The sequence below is a fragment of the Schistocerca cancellata genome, chromosome 8, assembly GCF_023864275.1.
Source record: "Schistocerca cancellata isolate TAMUIC-IGC-003103 chromosome 8, iqSchCanc2.1, whole genome shotgun sequence".
In the NCBI taxonomy this organism is placed as follows: domain Eukaryota; kingdom Metazoa; phylum Arthropoda; class Insecta; order Orthoptera; family Acrididae; genus Schistocerca; species Schistocerca cancellata.
Genome location: NC_064633.1, coordinates 556,143,060 through 556,170,050, shown reverse-complemented (window position 1 = coordinate 556,170,050; position 26,991 = coordinate 556,143,060). Strand labels below are relative to the sequence as shown.

Genomic DNA, 26,991 nt, shown 5'->3' with positions numbered 1-26,991 from the left:
AATGGGATTACCTTGGCAAATTTTGTATGTGGTGTTGTCTGAAAGCTGACGCAGTCCCTCAGCCACGTACTCCCGACGATCAAGTACCACGGTCGTGGAACCCTTGTCCGCCGGAAGAATGACGATGGACCGGTCAGCCTTCAGATCACGGATAGCCTGGGCTTCAGCAGTGGTGATGTTGGGAGTAGGATTAAGGTTTTTTAAGAAGGATTGAGAGGCAAGGCTGGAAGTCAGAAATTCCTGGAAGGTTTGGAGAGGGTGATTTTGAGGAAGAGGAGGTGGGTCCCGCTGTGACGGAGGACGGAACTGTTCCAGGCACGGTTCAATTTGGATAGTGTCTTGGGGAGTTGGATCATTAGGGGTAGGATTAGGATCATTTTTCTTCGTGGCAAAGTGATACTTCCAGCAGAGAGTACGAGTGTAGGACAGTAAATCTTTGACGAGGGCTGTTTGGTTGAATCTGGGAGTGGGGCTGAAGGTGAGGCCTTTGGATAGGACAGAGGTTTCGGACTGGGAGAGAGGTTTGGAGGAAAGGTTAACTACTGAATTAGGGTGTTGTGGTGCCAGATTGTGTTGATCGGAATTTTGAGGTTTTGGAGGGAGTGGAGCTGGAAGTGGGAGACTGAGTAGATGGGAGAGACTGGGTTTGTGTGCAATGAGAGGTGGTTGAGGTTTGCTGGAAAGGTTGTGAAGGGTGAGTGAGTTGCCTTTCCGGAGGTGGGAAACCAGGAGATTGGATAGAACAGCATGCCACCCTTCACCTCAAAAAACTATCCAATCTCCTGGTTTCCCACCTCCGGAAAGGCAACTCACTCACCCTTCACAACCTTTCCAGCAAACCTCAACCACCTCTCATTGCACACAAACCCAGTCTCTCCCATCTACTCAATCTCCCACTTCCAGCTCCACTCCCTCCAAAACCTCAAAATTCCGATCAACACAATCTGGCACCACAACACCCTAATTCAGTAGTTAACCTTTCCTCCAAACCTCTCTCCCAGTCCGAAACCTCTGTCCTATCCAAAGGCCTCACCGTCAGCCCCACTCCCAGATTCAACCAAACAGCCCTCGTCAAAGATTTACTGTCCTACACTCGTACTCTCTGCTGGAAGTATCACTTTGCCACGAAGAAAAATGATCCTAATCCTACCCCTAATGATCCAACTCCCCAAGACACTATCCAAATTGAACCGTGCCTGGAACAGTTCCGTCCTCCGTCACAGCGGGACCCACCTCCTCTTCCTCAAAATCACCCTCTCCAAACCTTCCAGGAATTTCTGACTTCCAGCCTTGCCTCTCAATCCTTCTTAAAAAACCTTAATCCTACTCCCAACATCACCACTGCTGAAGCCCAGGCTATCCGTGATCTGAAGGCTGACCGGTCCATCGTCATTCTTCCGGCGGACAAGGGTTCCACGACCGTGGTACTTGATCGTCGGGAGTACGTGGCTGAGGGACTGCGTCAGCTTTCAGACAACACCACATACAAAATTTGCCAAGGTAATCCCATTCCTGATGTCCAGGCAGAGCTTCAAGGAATCCTCAGAACCTTAGGCCCCCTACAAAACCTTTCACCTGACTCCATCAACCTCCTGACCCCACCGACACCCCGCACCCCTACCTTCTACCTTCTTCCTAAAATTCACAAACCCAATCATCCCGGCCGCCCCATTGTAGCTGGTTACCAAGCCCCCACAGAACGTATCTCTGCCTACGTGGATCAACACCTTCAACCCATTACATGCAGTCTCCCATCCTTCATCAAAGACACCAACCACTTTCTCGAACGCCTGGAATCCTTACCCAATCCGTTACCCCCAGAAACCATCCTTGTAACCATTGATGCCACTTCCTTATACACAAATATCCCGCACGTCCAGGGCCTCGCTGCGATGGAGCACTTCCTTTCACGCCGATCACCTGCCACCCTACCTAAAACCTCTTTCCTCATTACCTTAGCCAGCTTCATCCTGACCCACAACTTCTTCACTTTTGAAAACCAGACATACCAACAATTAAAGGGAACAGCCATGGGTACCAGGATGGCCCCCTCGTACGCCAACCTCTTCATGGGTCGCTTAGAGGAAGCCTTCTTGGTTACCCAGGCCTGCCAGTTTGGTACAGATTTATTGATGACATCTTCATGATCTGGACTCACAGTGAAGAAGAACTCCAGAATTTCCTCTCCAACCTCAACTCCTTAGGTTCCATCAGTTTCACCTGGTCCTACTCCAAATCCCATGCCACTTTCCTTGATGTTGACCTTCACCTGTCCAATGGCCAGCTTCACACGTCCGTCCACATCAAACCCACCAACAAGCAACAGTACCTCCATTACGACAGCTGCCACCCATTCCACATCAAACGGTCCCTTCCCTACAGCCTAGGTCTTCGTGGCAAACGAATCTGCTCCAGTCCGGAATCCCTGAAGCATTATACCAACAACCTGACAACAGCTTTCGCATCCCGCAACTACCCTCCCGACCTGGTACAGGAGCAAATAACCAGAGCCACTTCCTCATCTTCTCAAACCCAGAACCTCCCACAGAAGAACCACAAAAGTGCCCCACTTGTGACAGGATACTTTCCGGGACTGGATCAGATTCTGAATGTGGCTCTCCAGCAGGGATACGACTTCCTCAAATCCTGCCCTGAAATGAGATCCATCCTTCATGAAATCCTCCCCACTCCACCAAGAGTGTCTTTCCGCCGTCCACCTAACCTTCGTAACCTCTTAGTTCATCCCTATGAAATCCCCAAACCACCTTCCCTACCATCTGGCTCCTACCCTTGTAACCGCCCCCGGTGTAAAACCTGTCCCATGCACCCTCCCACCACCACCTACTCCAGTCCTGTAACCCGGAAGGTGTACACAATCAAAGGCAGAGCCACGTGTGAAAGCACCCACGTGATCTACCAACTGACCTGCCTACACTGTGATGCATTCTATGTGGGAATGACCAGCAACAAACTGTCCATTCGCATGAATGGACACAGGCAGACAGTGTTTGTTGGTAATGAGGATCACCCTGTGGCTAAACATGCCTTGGTGCACGACCAGCACATCTTGGCGCAGTGTTACACCGTCCGGGTTATCTGGATACTTCCTACTAACACCAACCTATCCGAACTCCGGAGATGGGAACTTGCTCTTCAATATATCCTCTCTTCCCGTTATCCACCAGGCCTCAATCTCCGCTAATTTCAAGTTGCCGCCACTCATACCTCACCTGTCATTCAACAACATCTTTGCCTCTGCACTTCTGCCTTGACTGACATCTCTGCCCAAACTCTTTGTCTTTAAATATGTCTGCTTGTGTCTGTATATGTGTGGATGGATATGTGTGTGTGTGTGTGTGCGAGTGTATACCCGTCCTTTTTTCCCCCTAAGGTAAGTCCTTCCGCTCCCGGGACTGGAATGACTCCTTACCCTCTCCCTTAAAACCCACATCCTTTTGTCTTTCCCTCTCCTTCCCTCTTTCCTGATGAGGCAACAGTTTGTTGCGAAAGCTAGAATTTTGTGTGTATGTTTGTGTTTGTTTGTGTGTCTGTCGACCTGCCAGCACTTTCATTTGGTAAGTCACATCATCTTTGTTTTTAGATATATTTTTCCTTCGTGGAATGTTTCCTTCTATTATAACTATATATATATATATATATATATATATATATATATATATATATATATATATATATATATATATATATAGAGCGAAACATTCCATGGGAAAAATATATCTAAAAAGAAAGATGATGGGACTTACCAAACAAAAGAAGCTGGCAGGTCGATAGACACACAAACAAACATACACACAAAATCAAGCTTTCGCAACCAACGGTTGCCTCATCAGGAAAGAGGGAAGGAGAGGGAAAGACGAAAGGTTTTGGGTTTTAAGGCAGAGGGTAAGGAGTCATTCCAATCCCGGGAGCGGAAAGACTTACCTTAGGGGGAAAAAAGGACAGGTATACACTCGCGCGCACACACACACACACACACACACACACACACACACACACACACACACACACACACACACACACACACACACATATCCATCCGCATATACACAGACACAAGCAGACACACACACATATCCATCCGCATATACACAGACACAAGCAGACACACACACATATCCATCCGCTGTCTGCTTGTGTCTGTGTATATGCGGATGGATATGTGTGTGTGTGTGCGCGCGAGTGTATACCTGTCCTTTTTTTCCCCCTAAGGTAAGTCTTTCCGCTCCCGGGATTGGAATGACTCCTTACCCTCTCCCGTAAAACCCAGATCCTTTCGTCTTTCCCTCTCCTTCCCTCTTTCCTGACGAAGCAACCGTTTGTTGCGAAAACTTGAATTTTGTGTGTATGTTTGTGTTCGTTTATGTGTCTGTCGACCTGCCAGCTCTTTCATTTGGTAAGTCACATCATCTTTGTTTTTATATATATATGAATATATATGAATATAATAGAGGGAAACATTCCACATGGGAAAAATATATTTAAAAAGAAAGATGATGAGACTTACCAAACAAAAGCGCTGGCAGGTCGATAGACACACAAACAAACACGAACATACACACAAAATTCAAGCTTTCACAACAAACTGTTGCCTCATCAGGAAAGAGGGAAGGAGAGGGAAAGACGAAAGGATGTGGGTTTTAAGGGAGAGGGTAAGGAGTCATTCCAGTCCCGGGAGCGGAAAGACTTACCTTAGGGGGAAAAAAGGACGGGTATACACTCTCGCTCGCGCGCGCGCTCGCGCGCGCGCACACACACACACACATATCCATCCACACATATACAGACACCAAAGAGGCAACAGTTTGTTGCGAAAGCTTGAATTTTGTGTGTATGTTCGTGTTCGTTTGTGTGTCTGTCGACCTGTCAGCACTTTCATTTGGTAAGTCTCATCATCTTTGTTTTTAGGTATATTTTTCCTTCGTGGAATGTTTCCTTCTATTATAACTATATATGATGAGACTTACCAAACAAAAGCGCTGGCAGGTCGATAGACACACAAACAAACACAAACATACACACAAAATCTAGCTTTCGCAACCAACGGTTGCCTCGTCAGGAAAGAGGGAAGGAGAAGGAAAGACAAAAGGATATGGGTTTTAGGGGAGAGGGTAAGGAGTCATCCCAATCCCGGGAGCGGAAAGACTTACCTTAGGGGGAAAAAAGGACAGGTATACACTCGCACACACACACATATCAATCCATACATACAAGACACAAGCAGACATTTGTAAAGGCCATATATATATATATATATATATATATATATATATATATATATATATATATATATATATATATATATATATATATATATATATATATGTTTATAATAGAAGGAAACATTCCACGAAGGAAAAATATATTTAAAAACAAAGATGATGTGACTTACCAAATGAAAGTGCTGGCAGGTCGACAGACACACAAACAAACACAAACATACACACAAAATCCAAGCTTTCGCAACCAACGGTTGCCTCGTCAGGAAAGAGGGAAGGAGAAGGAAAGACAAAAGGATATGGGTTTTAAGGGAGAGGGTAAGGAGTCATTCCAATCCGGGAGCGGAAAGACTTACCTTAGGGGGAAAAAAGGACAGGTATACACTCGCACACACACACATATCCATCCACACATACACAGACACAAGCAGACACTTGTAAAGGCAAAGAGTTTGGCAGAGAGTTTGGGCAGAGATGTCAGTCGGGACGGAAGTACAGAGGCAAAGATGATGTTGAAAGACAGGTGAGGTATGAGCGGCGGCAGATTGAAATTAGAAATTAGCGGAGATTGAGGCCTGGCGGATAGCGAGAAGAGAGGATATGCTGAAGGGCAAGTTCCCATCTCCGGAGTTCTGACAGGTTGGTGTTAGTGGGAAGTATCCAGATAACCCGGACGGTGTAACACTGTGCCAAGATGTGCTGGCCGTGCACCAAGGCATGTTTAGCCACAGGGTGATCCTCATTACCAACAAACACTGTCTGCCTGTGTCCATTCATGCGAATGGACAGTTTGTTGCTGGTCATTCCCACATAGAATGCATCACAGTGTAGGCAGGTCAGTTGGTAGATCACGTGGGTGCTTTCACACGTGGCTCTGCCTTTGATTGTGTACACCTTCCGGGTTACAGGACTGGAGTAGGTGGTGGTGGGAGGGTGCATGGGACAGGTTTTACACCGGGGGCGGTTACAAGGGTAGGAGCCAGAGGGTAGGGAAGGTGGTTTGGGGATTTCATAGGGATGAACTAAGAGGTTACGAAGGTTAGGTGGACGGCGGAAAGACACTCTTGGTGGAGTGGGGAGGATTTCATGAAGGATGGATCTCATTTCAGGGCAGGATTTGAGGAAGTTGTATCCCTGCTGGAGAGCCACATTCAGAATCTGATCCAGTCCCGGAAAGTATCCTGTCACAAGTGGGGCACTTTTGTGGTTCTTCTGTGGGAGGTTCTGGGTTTGAGAGGATGAGGAAGTGGCTCTGGTTATTTGCTTCTGTACCAGGTCGGGAGGGTAGTTGCGGGATGCGAAAGCTGTTGTCAGGTTGTTGGTGTAATGCCTCAGGGATTCCGGACTGGAGCAGATTCGTTTGCCACGAAGACCTAGGCTGTAGGGAAGGGACCGTTTGATGTGGAATGGGTGGCAGCTATCGTAATGGAGGTACTGTTGCTTGTTGGTGGGTTTGATGTGGACGGACGTGTGAAGCTGCCCATTGGACAGGTGAAGGTCAACATCAAGGAAAGTGGCATGGGATTTGGAGTAGGACCAGGTGAATCTGATGGAACCAAAGGAGTTGAGGTTGGAGAGGAAATTCTGGAGTTCTTCTTCACTGTGAGTCCAGATCATGAAGATGTCATCAATAAATCTGTACCAAACTGGCAGGCCTGGGTAACCAAGAAGGCTTCCTCTAAGCGACCCATGAAGAGGTTGGCGTACGAGGGGGCCATCCTGGTACCCATGGCTGTTCCCTTTAATTGTTGGTATGTCTGGTTTTCAAAAGTGAAGAAGTTGTGGGTCAGGATGAAGCTGGCTAAGGTAATGAGGAAAGAGGTTTTAGGTAGGGTGGCAGGTGATCGGCGTGAAAGGAAGTGCTCCATCGCAGCGAGGCCCTGGACGTGCGGGATATTTGTGTATAAGGAAGTGGCATCAATGGTTACAAGGATGGTTTCTGGGGGTAACGGACTGGGTAAGGATTCCAGGCGTTCGAGAAAGTGGTTGGTGTCTTTGATGAAGGATGGGAGACTGCATGTAATGGGTTGAAGGTGTTGATCCACGTAGGCAGAGATACGTTCTGTGGGGGCTTGGTAACCAGCTACATACCTTCTCCCTAAAATTCACAAACCCAATCATCCCGGCCGCCCCATTGTAGCTGGTTACCAAGCCCCCACAGAACGTATCTCTGCCTACGTGGATCAACACCTTCAACCCATTACATGCAGTCTCCCATCCTTCATCAAAGACACCAACCACTTTCTCGAACGCCTGGAATCCTTACCCAGTCCGTTACCCCCAGAAACCATCCTTGTAACCATTGATGCCACTTCCTTATACACAAATATCCCGCACGTCCAGGGCCTCGCTGCGATGGAGCACTTCCTTTCACGCCGATCACCTGCCACCCTACCCAAAACCTCTTTCCTCATTACCTTAGCCAGCTTCATCCTGACCCACAACTTCTTCACTTTTGAAAACCAGACATACCAACAATTAAAGGGAACAGCCATGGGTACCAGGATGGCCCCCTCGTACGCCAACCTATTCATGGGTCGCTTAGAGGAAGCCTTCTTGGTTACCCAGGCCTGCCAACCCAAAGTTTGGTACAGATTTATTGATGACATCTTCATGATCTGGACTCACAGTGAAGAAGAACTCCAGAATTTCCTCTCCAACCTCAACTCCTTTGGTTCCATCAGATTCACCTGGTCCTACTCCAAATCCCATGCCACTTTCCTTGATGTTGACCTTCACCTGTCCAATGGGCAGCTTCACACGTCCGTCCACATCAAACCCACCAACAAGCAACAGTACCTCCATTACGATAGCTGCCACCCATTCCACATCAAACGGTCCCTTCCCTACAGCCTAGGTCTTCGTGGCAAACGAATCTGCTCCAGTCCGGAATCCCTGAGGCATTACACCAACAACCTGACAACAGCTTTCGCATCCCGCAACTACCCTCCCGACCTGGTACAGAAGCAAATAACCAGAGCCACTTCCTCATCCTCTCAAACCCAGAACCTCCCACAGAAGAACCACAAAAGTGCCCCACTTGTGACAGGATACTTTCCGGGACTGGATCAGATTCTGAATGTGGCTCTCCAGCAGGGATACAACTTCCTCAAATCCTGCCCTGAAATGAGATCCATCCTTCATGAAATCCTCCCCACTCCACCAAGAGTGTCTTTCCGCCGTCCACCTAACCTTCGTAACCTCTTAGTTCATCCCTATGAAATCCCCAAACCACCTTCCCTACCCTCTGGCTCCTACCCTTGTAACCGCCCCCGGTGTAAAACCTGTCCCATGCACCCTCCCACCACCACCTACTCCAGTCCTGTAACCCGGAAGGTGTACACAATCAAAGGCAGAGCCACGTGTGAAAGCACCCACGTGATCTACCAACTGACCTGCCTACACTGTGATGCATTCTATGTGGGAATGACCAGCAACAAACTGTCCATTCGCATGAATGGACACAGGCAGACAGTGTTTGTTGGTAATGAGGATCACCCTGTGGCTAAACATGCCTTGGTGCACGGCCAGCACATCTTGGCACAGTGTTACACCGTCCGGGTTATCTGGATACTTCCCACTAACACCAACCTGTCAGAACTCCGGAGATGGGAACTTGCCCTTCAGCATATCCTCTCTTCTCGCTATCCGCCAGGCCTCAATCTCCGCTAATTTCTAATTTCAATCTGCCGCCGCTCATACCTCACCTGTCTTTCAACATCATCTTTGCCTCTGTACTTCCGTCCCGACTGACATCTCTGCCCAAACTCTCTGCCAAACTCTTTGCCTTTACAAGTGTCTGCTTGTGTCTGTGTATGTGTGGATGGATATGTGTGTGTGTGCGAGTGTATACCTGTCCTTTTTTCCCCCTAAGGTAAGTCTTTCCGCTCCCGGATTGGAATGACTCCTTACCCTCTCCCTTAAAACCCATATCCTTTTGTCTTTCCTTCTCCTTCCCTCTTTCCTGACGAGGCAACCGTTGGTTGCGAAAGCTTGGATTTTGTGTGTATGTTTGTGTTTGTTTGTGTGTCTGTCGACCTGCCAGCACTTTCATTTGGTAAGTCACATCATCTTTGTTTTTAAATATATATATATATATATATATATATATAGGCCATATATATATAATTTTCCATCAGTGTATGTTAGGCATGTGTATACTGAAGGTCATTTAGCGTTGTTAAATGCTATAACTTAAAGTTAAGTCATGTTACACCCATAGGCTAAAAGATTAGTAAATTAGAACAAGAACTCAGTAGTCTATATCTGCACCTATACTCCCCGAGCTATCTTGTGGCGTATGCTCAAAAATTTTTCTGGTACCAGTTCCTTTTCCCTCTTCCGTGTTTGATTCACAAATGGTGCATAGAAATAATGAATCCCCATACTAGCACCAATTTCTCTAATCTTCTCACTGTGGTCATTTCATAAGACATACAGGAGAGGAAGTAAAATGTTAACTGACTCATCCCAGAAGGCTTATTTCATTTAAAATCACCCAAAATAAAGAAATCTCATTGCCATCATGTCATAGATATTTGTGAAAATTTGGTGTATGAAAGTACATAAATAGAAAGTGATAAAATAATTTTTTCAGATTTTTTTTAGATCAAAACTGTAGTGAGGGGGTCATTTTGAAATGTCTAGCATTTTCTCCATCTGGTGTCAGTACAAAAGGTAGGTTGTAACTACTATAACTCCCTTATTTATAAATCAATTTTATTTAATTTGGTGTCATTAGAAAGATAAAAGGACCAACTATATCACTAAACTATAAAAATGCCGCAACTGTGCACATTAATATATGCAAATCTGTAATTAGTCATATTCAATTATTATTTTTTAAACTTCATGAATTTGTTTCGTCAAAATCACAAGTTTCACCAATTTAAATTTTGTCTCAAAGAATTCCTATTGTCACACATTTCAACATAAAAAAAATCAGAAGGGGTTTGTTCTGTTTAATCATTTAAAACAGAAAGAACATAATAATAATAATAATAATAATAATAATAATAATAATAATAATAATAATAACCCACTATCCAACATGCTAAATAATACAAATTATGGATACAATATTACTGGAACATACCCACACAAAATCACACATTTGCTATACATGGATGATCTAAAACTACTGGCAGCAACAAATCAACAACTCAACCAATTACTAAAGATAACAGAAGTATTCAGCAATGATATAAATATGGCTTTTGGAACAGACAAATGTAAGAAAAATAGCATAGTCAAGGGCAAACACACTAAACAAGAAGATTACATATTGGAGAACCACAGCGACTGCATAGAAGCGATGGAAAAAACAGATGCCTATAAATACCTAGGATACAGACAAAAAATAGGAATAGATAATACAAATATTAAAGAAGAACTAAAAGAAAAATATAGACAAAGACTAACAAAAATACTGAAAACAGAATTGACAGCAAGAAACAAGACAAAAGCTATAAATACTTATGCTATACCAGTATTGACCTACTCATTTGGAGTAGTGAAATGGAGTGACACAGACCTAGAAGCACTCAATACACTTACACGATCACAATGCCACAAATATAGAATACATCACATACATTCAGCAACAGAAAGATTCACATTAAGCAGAAAGGAAGGTGGAAGGGGATTTATAGATATAAAAAACCTACATTATGGACAGGTAGACAATTTAAGAAAATTCTTTCTAGAACGAGCAGAAACTAGCAAAATACACAAAGCAATCACTCATATAAATACATCAGCTACACCATTGTAATTTCATAACCACTGCTACAACCCTTTAGATCACATAACATCAACAGATACAAAGAAAGTAAATTGGAAAAAGAAAACACTACACGGCAAGCACCCGTATCATCTAACACAGCCACACATAGATCAAGACGCATCCAACACATGGCTAAGAAACGGCAATATATACAGTGAGACGGAAGGATTCATGATTGCAATACAGGATCAAACAATAAACACCAGATATTACAGCAAGCATATTATTAAAGATCCCAATACCACAACAGATAAATGCAGACTTTGCAAACAACAAATAGAAACAGTAGATCACATCACAAGCGGATGTACAATACTAGCAAATACAGAATACCCCAGAAGACATGACAATGTAGCAAAAATAATACATCAACAACTTGCCATAAAACATAAACTAATAAAACAACACGTTCCCACATACAAGTACACACCACAAAATGTACTGGAGAATGATGAATACAAATTATACTGGAACAGAACGATTATAACAGATAAAACAACACCACATAACAAACCTGACATCATACTCACCAATAAAAAGAAGAAATTAACACAACTAATTGAAATATCCATACCCAACACAACAAATATACAGAAGAAAACAGGAGAAAAAATTGAAAAATACATCCAACTGGCTGAGGAAGTCAAGGACATGTGGCATCAGGATAAAGTCGACATTATCCCAATTATACTATCAACTACAGGAGTCATACCTCACAATATTCACCAGTACATCAATGCAATACAGCTACATCCAAACTTATATATACAATTACAGAAATCCGTAATTATTGATACATGTTCAATTACCCGAAAGTTCCTAAATGCAATATAACATATACCATACAGTTACAAGGAAGTCACGCTTGACCGAGGTCCGCGTCACGTTCCATTTTTAACCAGACTTAAGTCTGAGAAAAAAAAGTCGATAATAATAATAATAATATAAACGTTTCATTTTGTGACTCTTACCTAGTGGTCACAAGTGATGATCAGTTCTCATAAAACACATTCATTCTTTCAAACAAGTTTTCAATGGACAATATTATGTCTGACTCAAAAGTATATAAATGACCAGTACTTGTGCTTGCACTAGGAGCAGGCAAAGTCATTAAAATGTTTTCATAAGGTATCCAGCAAACATCAGTGTGAAGTGGCCATGAATAACTTGAGGAAGGGCCACTTGGACTCATGAACTTGACTTTTGCATCTCTATGTTCTTCACTTACTTCTAGAATTTTTCCAAGCCACCACTGGTTATTGTAGATAGCTGCAGGAAATGTTTCTTCTTTAATTGTGTCAGAGGCAGTGTTTTGAATTCCAAGAGGAACTTGAATGAATTTAGTAGATGATGAAACACGCTTTATCAGCAACTTGTTTTCATTCAGTGGTTTGAAAAAATGATTTACTCTTGTCCCAGGAATGGTAGAACCAGTCTCATATTGTTTTTGTAACATGTTTGTGAACTATATCTCCTCTGTTGTAACATAAAAGGTTTCTATTCTTGGAAAATGAGTTTTGGCAAATGTAAACAGATCTTTTGGACTTACAATGTGACTCTCATATGGACGCTGTAAACTTGCTCTTGTTGCTAAGCATTTAATAGTACCACCAACTCCATCACATGCATTTTTGCCATGACTAGTGGCAAAAAAAATTCCATTCTGCAGTTACTCCATGATCTTGCTTGTGATGGCACAAATTTAAAAAGTTCTTAATGTTTTTATATTGTGCAGAACTGCCATCACTGAAGCACATAATATGCTGGATGTGTGGTAATTGTTACAATACATAAGTGAGAGCAGTTTTCTGGAAAACATAGAATGTGTTTGTATCATGCTGCAAACAGTCACTTGTACAACATAGTGACATTGACTTAATGCAATCATCTGTTTTAAAGTACACCACAAAAGGATGAAGGGTGACTTAAATGTTCTGCCAGTGAAATCCTTGTGCAGCATCTTGAAGCAAACAGGTACAGTTCTCTACAAAATCCACTACGATGATGCATATAGTATCAGGGAGGGTTTCTTTGTTTGATTTGAAGTAGTGACTCTGAGATTTTGATACATAATGATGTTGTGTTAAGTTTTGAAGTTTTTGCATGAGATACTCAACAAATTCGTCAGTCATCTTCATTAATGTCTCCAGTGTAGGTCGATCAGTTTACATCCATTGTTTGAATACATTTCCACAATCTTGTTAGGACTCCAGCTCCATTAAACAATTGCGCAGATCATATTTTTCAGGGGACAGAGAACAGCGATGTAGTGTGCACTCCTCATTTTCCAGATTGCTCAAAAGTTTCTGTAGAAGTTCAGTGTACGGTTCTTTCACATGTGCAGCATGCATTAACAGTTTTTTGTTTTGGTGATACGTGCATATGCATACGTTATGCATTCCATGACTGTTTACAGTAACACATTCTTTTGGCCTAAGTTCACAAAAGTTAGTAAAACCAATTTTATCTTCAGGGTATTTTTCTCTGAAAGCTAAGTATACATCTTTCAGATTATGTAAAATTAGTGTTTTGTCTTGTATACTCTTTTGCCATTTTCTGAAGGGACAGGCAGACAGACAGTCTTTTTTATTAGCAGAAATGCGACTTATATCATCTTCACTGTAAAAATTCTGGACACATTTTTCTACATCCTTACTTATTATGTTTCCCACTTCATAACTCTCTTTTGACAAAATACCATCTTCTTTTTGCAATACCCTCGATTTCTTTACCATGTATTCAGTAGTGTTAAAAAACATTTGGATTTTTTCTTTACTCCATGAAGCTGGTGCTAAGGTAAGTAGTTGTAGTTTTTCTTTAACAGAACTTCTGCTGAATTTCTCTTTAAGTTTTTGCATTAAAATATTACAGTCTGTACATTCAGCAATACCAATTTCTTCAGACACATTTTTCACTGGAACATGTAGCACCTCTGATGCTGTTTGCTGGGATTTTAAAGCTAAGCAACAAGACTGGGATCGAATGTATTCTGGATGTCTGTCTTTTGCTCTCGTGGTAACCTTAAATGGTGAAATTTCAAGTAATTCACAACTTCCATTAAGTTTTTGAAGAGCTGTAGATGGATCTGGTGTGTATTCTTGATCTTCAACTTCACATTCATCCATCCCAGGAAGGTTATCCCCCATAGGAGATAAAAGGTCCTTACAGGATGTAAGTCCAAGGGTTTTATATTTCCTTGCCATGGTTAAACAAATAGGTTTCAAAGATTTCTTTGCAGTCTTTTTACCGTGCTTCTTAAAAGGGTCACAGAAAATTCTTTGTCTGTCTTCAAATGTTCCCAAATAGAGCCTATTGTGAAAAGAACAAACACACTCAATATTTTCGCATGAGCTTCTTAGCTTCAATAATTCAGTATCAGCTTGATTCAGGCTTGACATATCTATTAAATCAAGCTCTTCACTGCTACTACTTTTCTTCTGACACACAACTGCTGACACAAAACCTAAAGACATTTGTTTTCCATTCGTTTGAAACTTTTTCTTGTTCGCTATATACCAGACAGAATGGCTGCTTATGTAAGAAGCACAAAATCAAGACAAAAAAGTCCTTCAGATATATAAAGTGCACAGACACACAAAAACCTAACACATCCAGCCTGCGCTGCATGTGAGTGTTGCAGCTAGACTGAATATTTCATTGTTGTTTCGTGTATTGTTGATTAGCTATTTGAAGCAATAAATTATTACAGCATTATTGAGAAAGTATAAGGTATTATTTGAAACATGGTGAAACTTGTGATTCTACTGGGAAAAAAATTCCTGAAAAAAAAGTGAGAAATTACATTAATTACAAACTTTCAAACATTTGTTGCTTAAACACAGCACTTTAATCATTTTTATATTATAGCTCTACTCTATTACTTTACAATGACACCAAATTGAATAAAATTGATTCATAAATAATAAAGTTATAGTGGTTACAAACTTACAAGGTACTTTGTTTCTCAATGCCAGTTGGTAGAAGGGGCCCACATTTCAAAAGGTCTCCTAATTACAATTTTGGTCAAATTCCAGAAAAAATATTTTAACCCTAACTCATTATGTACATATATTTAAAAAGAAAGATGATGAGACTTACCAAACAAAAGCGCTGGCAGGTCGATAGACACACAAACAAACACAAACATACACACAAAATCTAGCTTTCGCAACCAACGGTTGCCTCGTCAGGAAAGAGGGAAGGAGAAGGAAAGACAAAAGGATATGGGTTTTAAGGGAGAGGGTAAGGAGTCATTCCAATCCCGGGAGCGGAAAGACTTACCTTAGGGGGAAAAAAGGACAGGTATACACTCGCACACACACACATATCCATCCATACATACAAGACACAAGCAGACATTTGTAAAGGCAAAGAGTTTGAGCAGAGATGTCAGTCGGGACGGAAGTATAGAGGCAAAGATGATGTTGAAAGACAGGTGAGGTATGAGCGGCGGCAGATTGAAATTAGGAATTAGCGGAGATTGAGGCCTGGCGGATAGCGAGAAGAGAGGATATGCTGAAGGGCAAGTTCCCATCTCCGGAGTTCTGACAGGTTGGTGTTAGTGGGAAGTATCCAGATAACCCGGACGGTGTAACACTGTGCCAAGATGTGCTGGCCGTGCACCAAGGCATGTTTAGCCACAGGGTGATCCTCATTACCAACAAACACTGTCTGCCTGTGTCCATTCATGCGAATGGACAGTTTGTTGCTCGTCATTCCCACATAGAACGCTTCACAGTGTAGGCAGGTCAGTTGGTAAATCACGTGGGTGCTTTCACACGTGGCTCTGCCTTTGATCGTGTACACCTTCCGGGTTACAGGACTGGAATAGGTGGTGGTGGGAGGGTGCATGGGACAGGTTTTACACCGGGGACGGTTACAGGGGTAGGAGCCAGAGGGTAGGGAAGGTGGTTTGGGGATTTCATAGGGATGAACTAAGAGGTTACGAAGGTTGGGTGGACGGCGGAAAGACACTCTTGGTGGAGTGGGGAGGATTTCATGAAGGATGGATCTCATTTCAGGGCAGGATTTGAGGAAGTCGTATCCCTGCTGGAGAGCCACATCAGAATCATCCCTATGAAATCCCCAAACCACCTTCCCTATCCTCTGGCTCCTACCCCTGTAACCGTCCCCGGTGTAAAACCTGTCCCATGCACCCTCCCACCACCACCTATTCCAGTCCTGTAACCCGGAAGGTGTACACGATCAAAGGCAGAGCCACGTGTGAAAGCACCCACGTGATTTACCAACTGACCTGCCTACACTGTGAAGCGTTCTATGTGGGAATGACCAGCAACAAACTGTCCATTCGCATGAATGGACACAGTCACAGTGTTTGTTGGTAATGAGGATCACCCTGTGGCTAAACATGCCTTGGTGCACGGCCAGCACATCTTGGCACAGTGTTACACCGTCCGGGTTATCTGGATACTTCCCACTAAAACCAACCTGTCAGAACTCCGGAGATGGGAACTTGCCCTTCAGCATATCCTCTCTTCTCGCTATCCGCCAGGCCTCAATCTCCGCTAATTCCTAATTTCAATCTGCCGCCGCTCACACCTCACCTGTCTTTCAACATCATCTTTGCCTCTATACTTCCGTCCCGACTGACATCTCTGCTCAAACTCTTTGCCTTTACAAATGTCTGCTTGTGTGTTGTATGTATGGATGGATATGTGTGTGTGTGTGTGTGCGAGTGTATACCTGTCCTTTTTTCCCCCTAAGGTAAGTCTTTCCGCTCCCGGGATTGGAATGACTCCTTACCCTCTCCCTTAAAACCCATATCCTTTTGTCTTTCCTTCTCCTTCCCTCTTTCCTGACGAGGCAACCGTTGGTTGCGAAAGCTAGATTTTGTGTGTATGTTTGTGTTTGTTTGTGTGTCTATCGACCTGCCAGCGCTTTTGTTTGGTAAGTCTCATCATCTTTCTTTTTAAATATATTTTTCCCACGTGGAATGTTTCCCTCTATTATATTCATTATGTACATACATACACCAAATTTTCAGAAAAAATCTGTGACAACGGCCACAGGGTGATTTCACATGAAATTACTGAGAAAATACCCCCTGTAGGTTTGCCTCAGTACCTCATTTGCAGCAGGACTGGTCAAGAGATCTTTCAGGCAATGAAGCCCCAGTTTTTTGTCGACCATCATGGAAGATAGGTTTGGGGAAGTGGCGGGATTGTGCAAAATGCGTAGCGGGGTGTTTTTGATCCAGGCAGCCTCCCCATCCCAGTCGAGGGTGCTGCTCGCCTGTGACAAGCTGGGTGACATCCCTGTCTCGATTACACCCCATAGAAGCCGTAACATGGTCCAGGGTGTTATTTTCCATTGTGACCTCCTTTTGCAGTCGGATGACGAGCCACAAGCCACCTTGGAGCGACGGGGTGTCGACTTCGTCCGGCGTGTGCATAGAGGACCCCAAGATAACAGGGTTGCTACCGGTGCCTTCATCTTGGTTTTTGAGGGGGGCTCGTTACCTGTAAAGGTCAAGTTGATGGTTTACCGTTGCGACGTGAAACTTTACGCCACTCCTCCTATGCGGTACTTAAAGTGCTGGAGGTTTGGCCACATGTCATCTCGCTGTAACTCCAGCACCATCTGCAGGGATTGGGGTCGTCCTCTGCACCCTGGTGCTCCGTGTGTGCCTCCTCCCACTTGTCAACCGTGGGAAGTGCCACTCCCCCTGTTTGCCTGACTGCCCTGTTCTCCATAAGCAGCGGTGAATAATGGAAATCAAAATCTTGGACAGACTCACCTATCAAGATGCGAAGAGAAAATACGAACACCTACATCCTGTTCCAATGACTGTATCATATTCTGCGACTGCAACTTTGTTGCCCCCGTTGACGACGGCTGTCCCTGCGTTTGTAAAACCTCCAGTGGGCCCTCGGGCCAGCCCCAACTCTTACCCCGTGTCTGTGATGGGGCACACTGCTCCTTCTGGTGCTCCCACAGTACCTCCCTTGGGAGACCAAACCTCCAAATTGATGGGGCTATCGAGCCAACCCCACCCTGCCAGAGGTACACCAGCCTCCTCCGACCTCTCTCACGTGGAAAGGGTCCCTTACAAGTCTATCTTCTCAGGCACCCTCCAGTGCGACAGCTGACATCAGTCAGTGGCTCAAGAAGCCACAAGCGGCGAATTGAAGAGTTTCCCGCTGTTTCTCTGTCCCTGACCCCTTCCTGCGACTCCCTCCCAGGGTGCTCCTAATGAGCAGCGGGTGGGGAGGGGGGGAGGAGGAGGAGGAGGAGGAGGAGGAGAAGAAGAAGAAGAAGAAGAAGAAGACCAAGCTGGGTAAGAAGGAAGAGGTTCTGGTTGCCTCTGTGCCACCTGTCCTTACCAGCTCTGCATCTGAGGACAATTTGCTGATTTTGGTGTCCCCCCAACAACGTCAATCTTGCCTCTACCTCAGACGCAATGGTTCTTGATTCAGGCTCGTCTTTTGTGGCGGTAGATGACACGGAGATGTAATCTGCCTCCTCAGTCCATTCGCGCCATTTTCAGCTGTGGACATGTCATTCTCCAGTGGAATTGCAGTGGTTTCATTCACCACCTTGCTGAGCTCTGATAACTTCTCAGCCTTCACCCTTTCTTCTGCATTGCTCTCCAGGAAACTTGGTTTCTGGTGATGCGAACCTGCGCCCTCCGTGGCTATCAGGGTTTTTATAAGATTAGGGCAGCTTATGTGCGGATATCAGAAGGAGTCTGTGTATACATCCTTAACTCTCTTTACAGTGAGTGTGTACCTCTTCAAACACATTTAGAGGCTGTAGCTGTTCAGGTGTGTACGCCCAAGGCTGTTACTGTCTGCAGTATCTATCTTCCACCAGATGGTGATGTCCCACAACATGTATTGGCTGCACTGATAGCCCAACTGCCACAACATTTTCTGTTACTGGGCAACTTTAATGCCCATAACCCTTTGTGTGGTGGATTGGTGGCAACAGGCCGAGGCACTGTCGTTGAGTAAGTATTGGCACAGTTCGACCTTTCCCTCTTAAATAATGGTGCCTCCACACATTTCAGTGCGGTGCGTGGCATGTACTCAGCCATCGACCTTTTGGTCTACAGCCATAGCTTTTTACCATCTGTCCAGTGGAGTGTGCATGACGACTTGTGCTATAGTGACCACTTTCCGGTCTTTCTGTCACTGCCTTATTGTCACTCATCTGTGCGCCTCCCCAGATGGGCTTTGAATAAAGCTGACTGGGACTCATTCGCCTCCATTGCCACTATTGAGCCTCTTTCTCATGACGCCATTGATGTGGGGTTCACACGATCACCACCAGCATCGTTTCTGCAGCGGAATCTGCAATTCCCTGTTCTTCCGGGTCCTCTGGCAGAGGACTGTGCCTTGGTGGTCACCAGAGGTCACCGAGTTGATTAGAGATCGCAGGTGGGCGCTCCAAAGTCATAAGTGGCACCCGCCACTGGAACAGCTCATTACCCTTAGGTGGCTCTGTGCCCAAGGCCAACGCCTTATTCGCCAATGGAAACAAGAGTGCTGGGAATGGTATATCTTCACCATTGTCATCCGTACCTCTCCATCGCAGGTTTGGGCCAAGATCAGGTGACTTTATGGGTATCGGCCCCCCCGTCAGTGTACCTGGGCTTTCCCTGGATGGAGCAGTTGGTACTGAATCAGATAAGATTGCAGAACTCTTAGCAGAGCATTATGCTCAGAGTTCCATTTCTACGAATTACCCACTGGCCCTCCGCTTCCTGCAAGAGTGGTTGGAACGTTGGAGCCTTTCATTCCATACGTGCCACCCTGAATCATACAATGCTCCCTTCAGTGAGTGGGAATTCCAAAGTGCCCTAGCTGCTTGCCCTGGTACGGCTCCTGGGCCGGATCACATCATCAGATGCTCAAACATCTCTCGGTGGACTGCCAGTGACACCTCCTCAACCTTTTCAACCATATCTGGGTTGAGGGTGAGTTCCCATCACAGTGACATGAAAGTATCGTCATACCAGTGCTGAAACCTGGCAAGGACCCACTGGAGGTGAACAGCTACTGCCCCATTAGCCTCACCAACATTCTGTGCAAGTTGCTCGAATGTATAGTGAGCCGGAGGTTTAGTTGGCTGCTTGACTCTCGGGGCCTTCTGGCTTAGTCTCAGGGTGGGTTCTGTAAGGGCCGCTGTGCCACCAATAATCCAGTCTGCCTGGAGTCTGCCATTTGTACGGCATTTGCCCGTAGTCAGCATCTGGTTGCCGTCTCTTTTGACATGCAGAAGGCATACAATACAACATGGTGACATCACATCCTTACCACGCTTCATGGATGGGTTCTTAGGGGCCCGCTCCTGATTTTTATTCAAAATTTCCTGTCGCGTCGTTCCTTCCGCGTGCAAGTTGGTTCCTCTCATAGTTCCTCCCTAGTCCAGAGAATGGGGTCCCACAAGGTCCTGTCTTGAGTGTCTACCTCTTTTTTGCATGCTGATGACTTTTGCCTGTACTACAGCTCCGCTTGCATTGCAGTTGCTGAACGGCAGCTGCAGGGTGCTGTCTTGGGCCGTAGCACACGGCTTCCAGTTTTTGGCCGCCAAGACTTGGTCGTGCATTTTTGCCGACGTTGCACTATTCACCCTGAGCCATGGATTTATCTTGAGGACAAACCTCTTGCTCTGGTGGAGACACGTTGGTTTTTGGGATTGCTTTTTGATACCCAGTTGACTTGGCTCCTTCATATTCAGCAGCTTAAACAAACGTGCTGGTGGCATCTTAACACTCTTTGTTGCTTGATTCACGCCAACTAGGGTGCCGATCGGTCTACCCTTCTACAACTGTATCAGGCGTTGATTCAGTCCCATCTAGATTGTGAGAGCCTGGCTTACAGTTCGGCATCGCCTTCTACGTTGCGGTTGCTTGACCCCATACTTCACTGCGGGATCCGACTCGCAACTGGAGCTTTCTGCACAAGCCCTGTAAACAGCATACTTGTGGAGGCTGGTGTCCCTCTGTTGCAGATCCGATGCCAACGACTACTGGTCACTTATGCTGTACATGTTTATAGCTTGCCCGGGCGTCCAAATTACCATCTGCTGTTCCCCAACTCAGTCATCCATCTTCCCAAATGGCAGCCCCAGTCAGGGTGTCCGATTGCGATTCGTGTCCAGTCTCTTCTCTCTGGGCTTGAGATTTTCCCTCTCTCACCTCTTTTCTGGGCCCATATATGTATACTCCCATTTTGTGTGCCCCATTCATGCCTTCAGCTGGATTTGGCTCAAGGCTCGAAAGACTCAGTCCCTCCTGAGTCCCTCCGCTGACGCTTTATTTCCATCCTTGCCGCGTTCCCCGGCTCTGCCGTAGTCTATACCGACAGTTCGTTGGTTGCTGGTCGAGTTTGGTATGCTTTTACTCTCGGTAAAATGAAACATCCATCTTATCTGTGTAAAAATGCAAAGTCACATTGTCATCTATATTCCACATTAAATAGTTTGTTTAACTATCTGGACAAAAAAAAAGTATTCGTTGTTTCAGTCAACTTTAAGGTTGGTTTTATTCAGTGTAACTGCTTCATCCCACATAAGCTCTGTGCCTTATTATACCAATGTTTAGTCTTTCCTCTGTAATTATTTGCTTCCATCACCCCTTCACTTAACAATTGTCAGTATTAAATTGCTGTTTAATATGCGCACAACCTACTGTCACTTATTTTCATTATATTCTTCATTAGACATTTTCCTCATTGACTCACTGCAGAGCATCTTCATTCCTTACATGATCAGTCCACTAATCTTCAGCAGTCTCCTGTAACATAGTTCAAAGATTCTCAGTTGATTCATTCTATCTTCTCCACTGTCCAACTTTGTCTGCTCCAAACATAAATTTTCAGGATCTTTTTGATCTCACAATTTATACACTGGTGTCCAAAATTAGAGCAACAAATGGAAATTTTGCAAGGTTGCGTTTATTTTGCCACATAACAGTATAAACAGGTGACAGTGGATAGAAACAATGTAAAGAACACAAAACATAAGCAACTACAGCATATAGAACAGTAGATGAAACTGTTCTTCGCTTTTTCCAAGTTAACCGATTTGCCAACACATCCAACAACTGGTTAATGTGCTCACTATGAGGTGTGACCACCTCTGGCAGCAACAGAGGCCTGACAATGATGGAGCATGCTTTGAACAATGTCATCAGTGTCACGATGAGACAACAACGCCCATTCTATGTGCGGAGCTGCTTGCTGGTCTTGGAGAGTGGTTGGTGGATGTTGATATGATGCAACCCGTCTCCCTTGTGCATCCCAGCCATGCTGTATGGGATTCAGATCAAGAGAACAAACAGGCCATGTCATGGGTGCAGTATCTTCTCTTTCCAAGAAAACATCAACCACTCGTGCTCCATGAGGCTGAACATTATTGTTCACGACCTCGCGGAAACTGTACATGAGGTCCCAAGACCTCATCGTGGTACATGACAGTAGTTAAACCTTCCAGATTCACCTATCCAATTTCATGAAGAGGTGTTAAAGTGGTCATCATAATCCCTGACCACGCCATTAGCGATCCTCCTTGATAACGCTGTCTTTCGCAGTGTTTGGGTTTCAAGATCATGTTCCACATTCCTTTCAGATAATTTGTCGAGAATCACTCTCCAGATCAAATCAGGATTCATCTATGGAAAGAACATTGGACCACTGTTCAACTGTCCAGGTGGCATGTTGATGACTTCCCGTCTGTGAAGACGCGTCGCGCGCGCGCGCACACACACACACACACACACACACACACACACACACACACACACACACAGCAGGTCTCTGGCAATAAAGGCCACTGTGACAAAGCTTCTCTACTCCGCTCTTTCTGATGTCACTGATGGTCAGAGCTGCCCTGGTCAATAGTACAGTTGTGATCTCTCTAAACTGCAGCCACATCCGAGAAACAACAGAACGATTCACGTTAAGCCACCGAACCACATGAGTTTGCGACTGTCCTGCTTTCATTCTTCCTGTGGCCCTCCACCACGGAGAAGCTGGTAGACGTCTTTTCTTTGTCATAGTGCACTATCTTTGACAGTGTACACAGTAATTGTTTATGTGAAACTATCTGACAAACACTACTCCATTTGATAGGTGCCCTGACGTCCTCGTTGGCATGGTTTTTCATTGACCAAAATGCCATCTTCCATGAAGAACACGATGGTACAGACACCTTTTGACAGTTTGTATGATTATGTTGTGAATTAGACACAGGACGAGGAAATAGCAGTTTGCTGCTTTAATTTTCGACACTAGTGTATTTTTGTGTCATCAGCTGTTCCCTTTTTCTAAGAAGACATTTTTTCTTGTGCTATCCTCCGTACCATGTCTATTCTTCACCTCCTTTTTTTATTTATTCTGCTTCATAAATATTTATTCACTTTGAGTAACTTAATCAATAGAAGGACGCCTATTTCAGTTTCACATTAAATTTTGTCAGCATTTTCACTATATCTATACTTGAAATGCAGATACTTCTTCTTTCCAAGAATTAATTGTTTGGTGGACAAACATTGAAAAACAAAGGATGCCCATGGTTTGAAAGCAAGTCAATTAAGTACAGAACTTGAATGATTGAAAGTACCAATTTAAATGTAACAGTAGAATATTTGTGAAAACCAGTATCACAAGATTCTTTGGTTGACTTTCAGAACTAGGCAGCTGTGTAGTCACTAAAATGCAGCTTTATTTGCTCCTGGCAAATTGTAATAGTAATAGTTTCAGTTGAGACTAGGGGTATATGGAGGATGCTGAGACCCGTATTACACAGTAAAATGGCTTTGTCAGTGATATCTTATAAAAGTTATATTATTGACCTAGCTGTTATAAGAGACTTATCAAAGATCTTAGACAGTGGAATATTAGCCTCAATATCTTTGTAGTTGAAATTTTGCAACATCTCATTTGTTTCATCATTAGTATAACTTTTTGCAAAGAAAGGAAATCTGCCAGGCAACTACCATTGTAACAAAATTTATGATACATAATTTTCAAACCTTTATGACTTATTTATCGGTGTTCTACAAATGAATGAAAATAAGTTGTATCAAATATAAAAGCTTAAAAATCTACAGTACATATTAATATAGTTTAAGAGATTTCTTTACATTTGTACAGTAAGCATATAAACGTGACGGCACGCAAAGTCCTATTGTAAAGTTACGTCAAAAAGTTCGCTGCGATACATACAGAGGTATTGTAACACTTAAGTCTATGTTCATGGTAACCTGTGTATCAGAATACATTACGACATTTATAAATAAGTAATTTGGTGAAGTAAATTTGAAGTATGAATGCATATTATTCGAATACTCAAAAGGGGAGTCAGATGAACACAAGACAGATCGAAAAAAGTAATGAAACTGTTGATTATTCCAAAAGTAATCATTATAACTGTTACTGCGTTTATCCCACTGTGGAAAAGACGGTCAATGCCTTCATGGAAAAATGTTTGCCATTGCTTAGGTTGTATCCAAGCATGCCACTAGTTGTTTGAAGCAAATTGACGACCACAAATGTCTTTTCTCAAGGCTCTGAATACATGGAAACAACGTGGGAAGAGATGGGGATTGTATGGAGGATGTGTAAGGGCTTGCAGGAGAAATTTCTGTACCAACCTCGGAAACTTGTGGGCACGCTCACTCGGCAGTCTCAGTTGCATGCCAGCTTCAAGGCACCATCAGACATGCCTCTGTAGGGACTCTTCTTGATGGTTTACAGTTCTCTCCTACAAAAGTACAGGTCATACATTTCTGTCATTGTACCATAGTTCATCCTGATCCAGAATTCTACTTGGGTACCCAGTGCTTGAAAGTTGTTGCACAGTCCCATTTTTCTTGGGCCTTCTTTTTGATAAAAGGCCAACTTCGCTGCCCATATTTATCAACTAAAGCCTAATTCAAGCAAAAGCTTAATACTATCTCCTCCTTGCCTGCAACGGTTGCAGTGCATATAGTGCTTTTCTTCTCTGTATTTAGTGGGCCCTGGTCTCCTCCCGACTGGACTACGGGTGCTAAGTTTACAGCTATGTGGCACCGGCAACTTTGAAATTGTTAGACACATTTCATCAGCATAGAGTTTGTTTGGCCACTGGTATTTTCCAGTATAATCCTGTAGACAATCTTCTTTTGAAGCATGGATCTTACATCTTCCCACAATACCAACTCTTCGTCTCCTACGCAGTTGCAATTCATCAATTCCTGATCACCCAACATATCCTATTCTTTTTGCATTTGCGGGGCATCAGACATTGGGTGGGATTACAAATGGGAATGTGCCTCACAGCCCTCTGCCAGGCTCTCCATATCCCCTCCCTGGATTGTGCTCCTTGTGTATCACCCTCTCCCACCCCCACAAACTAGGACTGATCTATTTCAAGGTCCTAAAGTCTGTCACCCCCATGACCTTTTGATGCCTTGTTATGTTCGTTTCTTCAGGAGTTTTAGGGTGCAACCCTCTTTTACACTGACAGCTGTAAAACTGGATAAGAGGGGATTTGCTTTTACATTTGCTCCTGGGTAAGAACATCATTTGTTGCAAAAAACATGTAGTATTTTTACGGCAGAGCTGGTGGCCCTTAGCAGAGCCCTCCACTGACCACACTTAATATGTAGTGACTCAGTGAATGGTCTTCAGGCCATTGGACAGTTTTATTTAACACCTTGTGATCTCTGCTATTCATGATCTTCTTGCTGAACTTAGTCATACTGCCTGCTCAGTTGTCCTTCTCTGGGTCCTTTACTCACCCTCCATTCACTTTGTCAATCCCAGGTGCACATTTGCAGGTGCAAATAAGACCTCTGCTCACTTGGAGATGGAATGACATCTGGTTGGCTACTAATAAATTCCACACTATCAAGTAGACTACTGCATCATGGTGTTCTTCCTTCTACCTCTCTCCCCCCCCCCCCCCCCCCCCCCCCCGCCCCCGCCAGAAATTGCGAAAGAATCCACCATCCTATGTCCTCCACATTGGTGATACCAGGCTGACCCATAGTTTGATAGTACGTAGCGAGCCACCTGCATGTTTTAGCTGTGGAGCATTACGGACAGTAACTCTTATCCTGTTGGAGTGACCTCTTTTTTTTTCCCCTCTTCTTCCATGCTAAGAATGGCTTTCCAAATTCCTTGCCGCAAATATTAGCTGATCATTCATGGACAGCTGAATTGGTTTTCCATTTTCTCTGTGAAAGTGGCTTTAATTGCCAGATACATCTTAAGCTAGCTTCGGAGCTGGGGCGGTATGGTTGGGGTTCGGGTATCTCCTGCTGCATGCTGAGTCTGGGGGACACCCGAACTTACCTCCTTGACCAGCTCTTTCATCTCTTTCTTATCCTGTTTTAATTGTTTTTATATGCATGTTACCTCTTTCTCAGCCATAAGCTTTTTTTCTATTTTAGAGGTAGCATTCTTTTGATTAGTGGGTGCTGTTTAACACTGCAACTACACTGGTGCAAGAATGGGACAGCTGTGGGTCGTGTGACTCATTGTGCGTGGAGCCCTGGGGATTCCTTTGTCCTGTCTTACCTATTTCTCTCTCTTGTTTTTATTATTGATGATCCAACTGATTTTCGGTACATTATTAGCAGTCTCACTTTTACTCTTCTGAATCTGCCAACCAGAAAACATTCTTTGCTCTGTAACTGTCTTCACCCTTAATCGGGCTTGCAGGAGTCAGATGTGAGGTGGTGCTTTTGTTGCCTTCGGATGAGCCTCAGGAGACTCCTTGTCTGCTCTGACCTATATGCCAATCTGATCCATACGCTTCTCTGTAAATTCTTTCCCAGTTCTGGCATTGGTATTGCTTTCAATGCCTCAGTCTCACCACTCTTACAAACTTTAATCACCAGAACACGTGCTTTGTGTACGTCACTAATGTTGAATTGAGGGACTGATGAACTTGCTGTTTAGTCCCTTAATCACCAACTAACTAGTTTTTAATTTACATAATGTCTACGCTCTTAAAATA

General features: G+C 44.1%; 1 protein-coding gene across 2 annotated transcripts in view; it reads left to right on the top strand.

The window, feature by feature from the left end:
• Positions 1–26,991, top strand: part of LOC126095175 (uncharacterized) — a 189,541-nt gene that overhangs the window by 149,125 nt on the left and 13,425 nt on the right. The gene's annotated exons all lie outside the window — the stretch shown is intronic.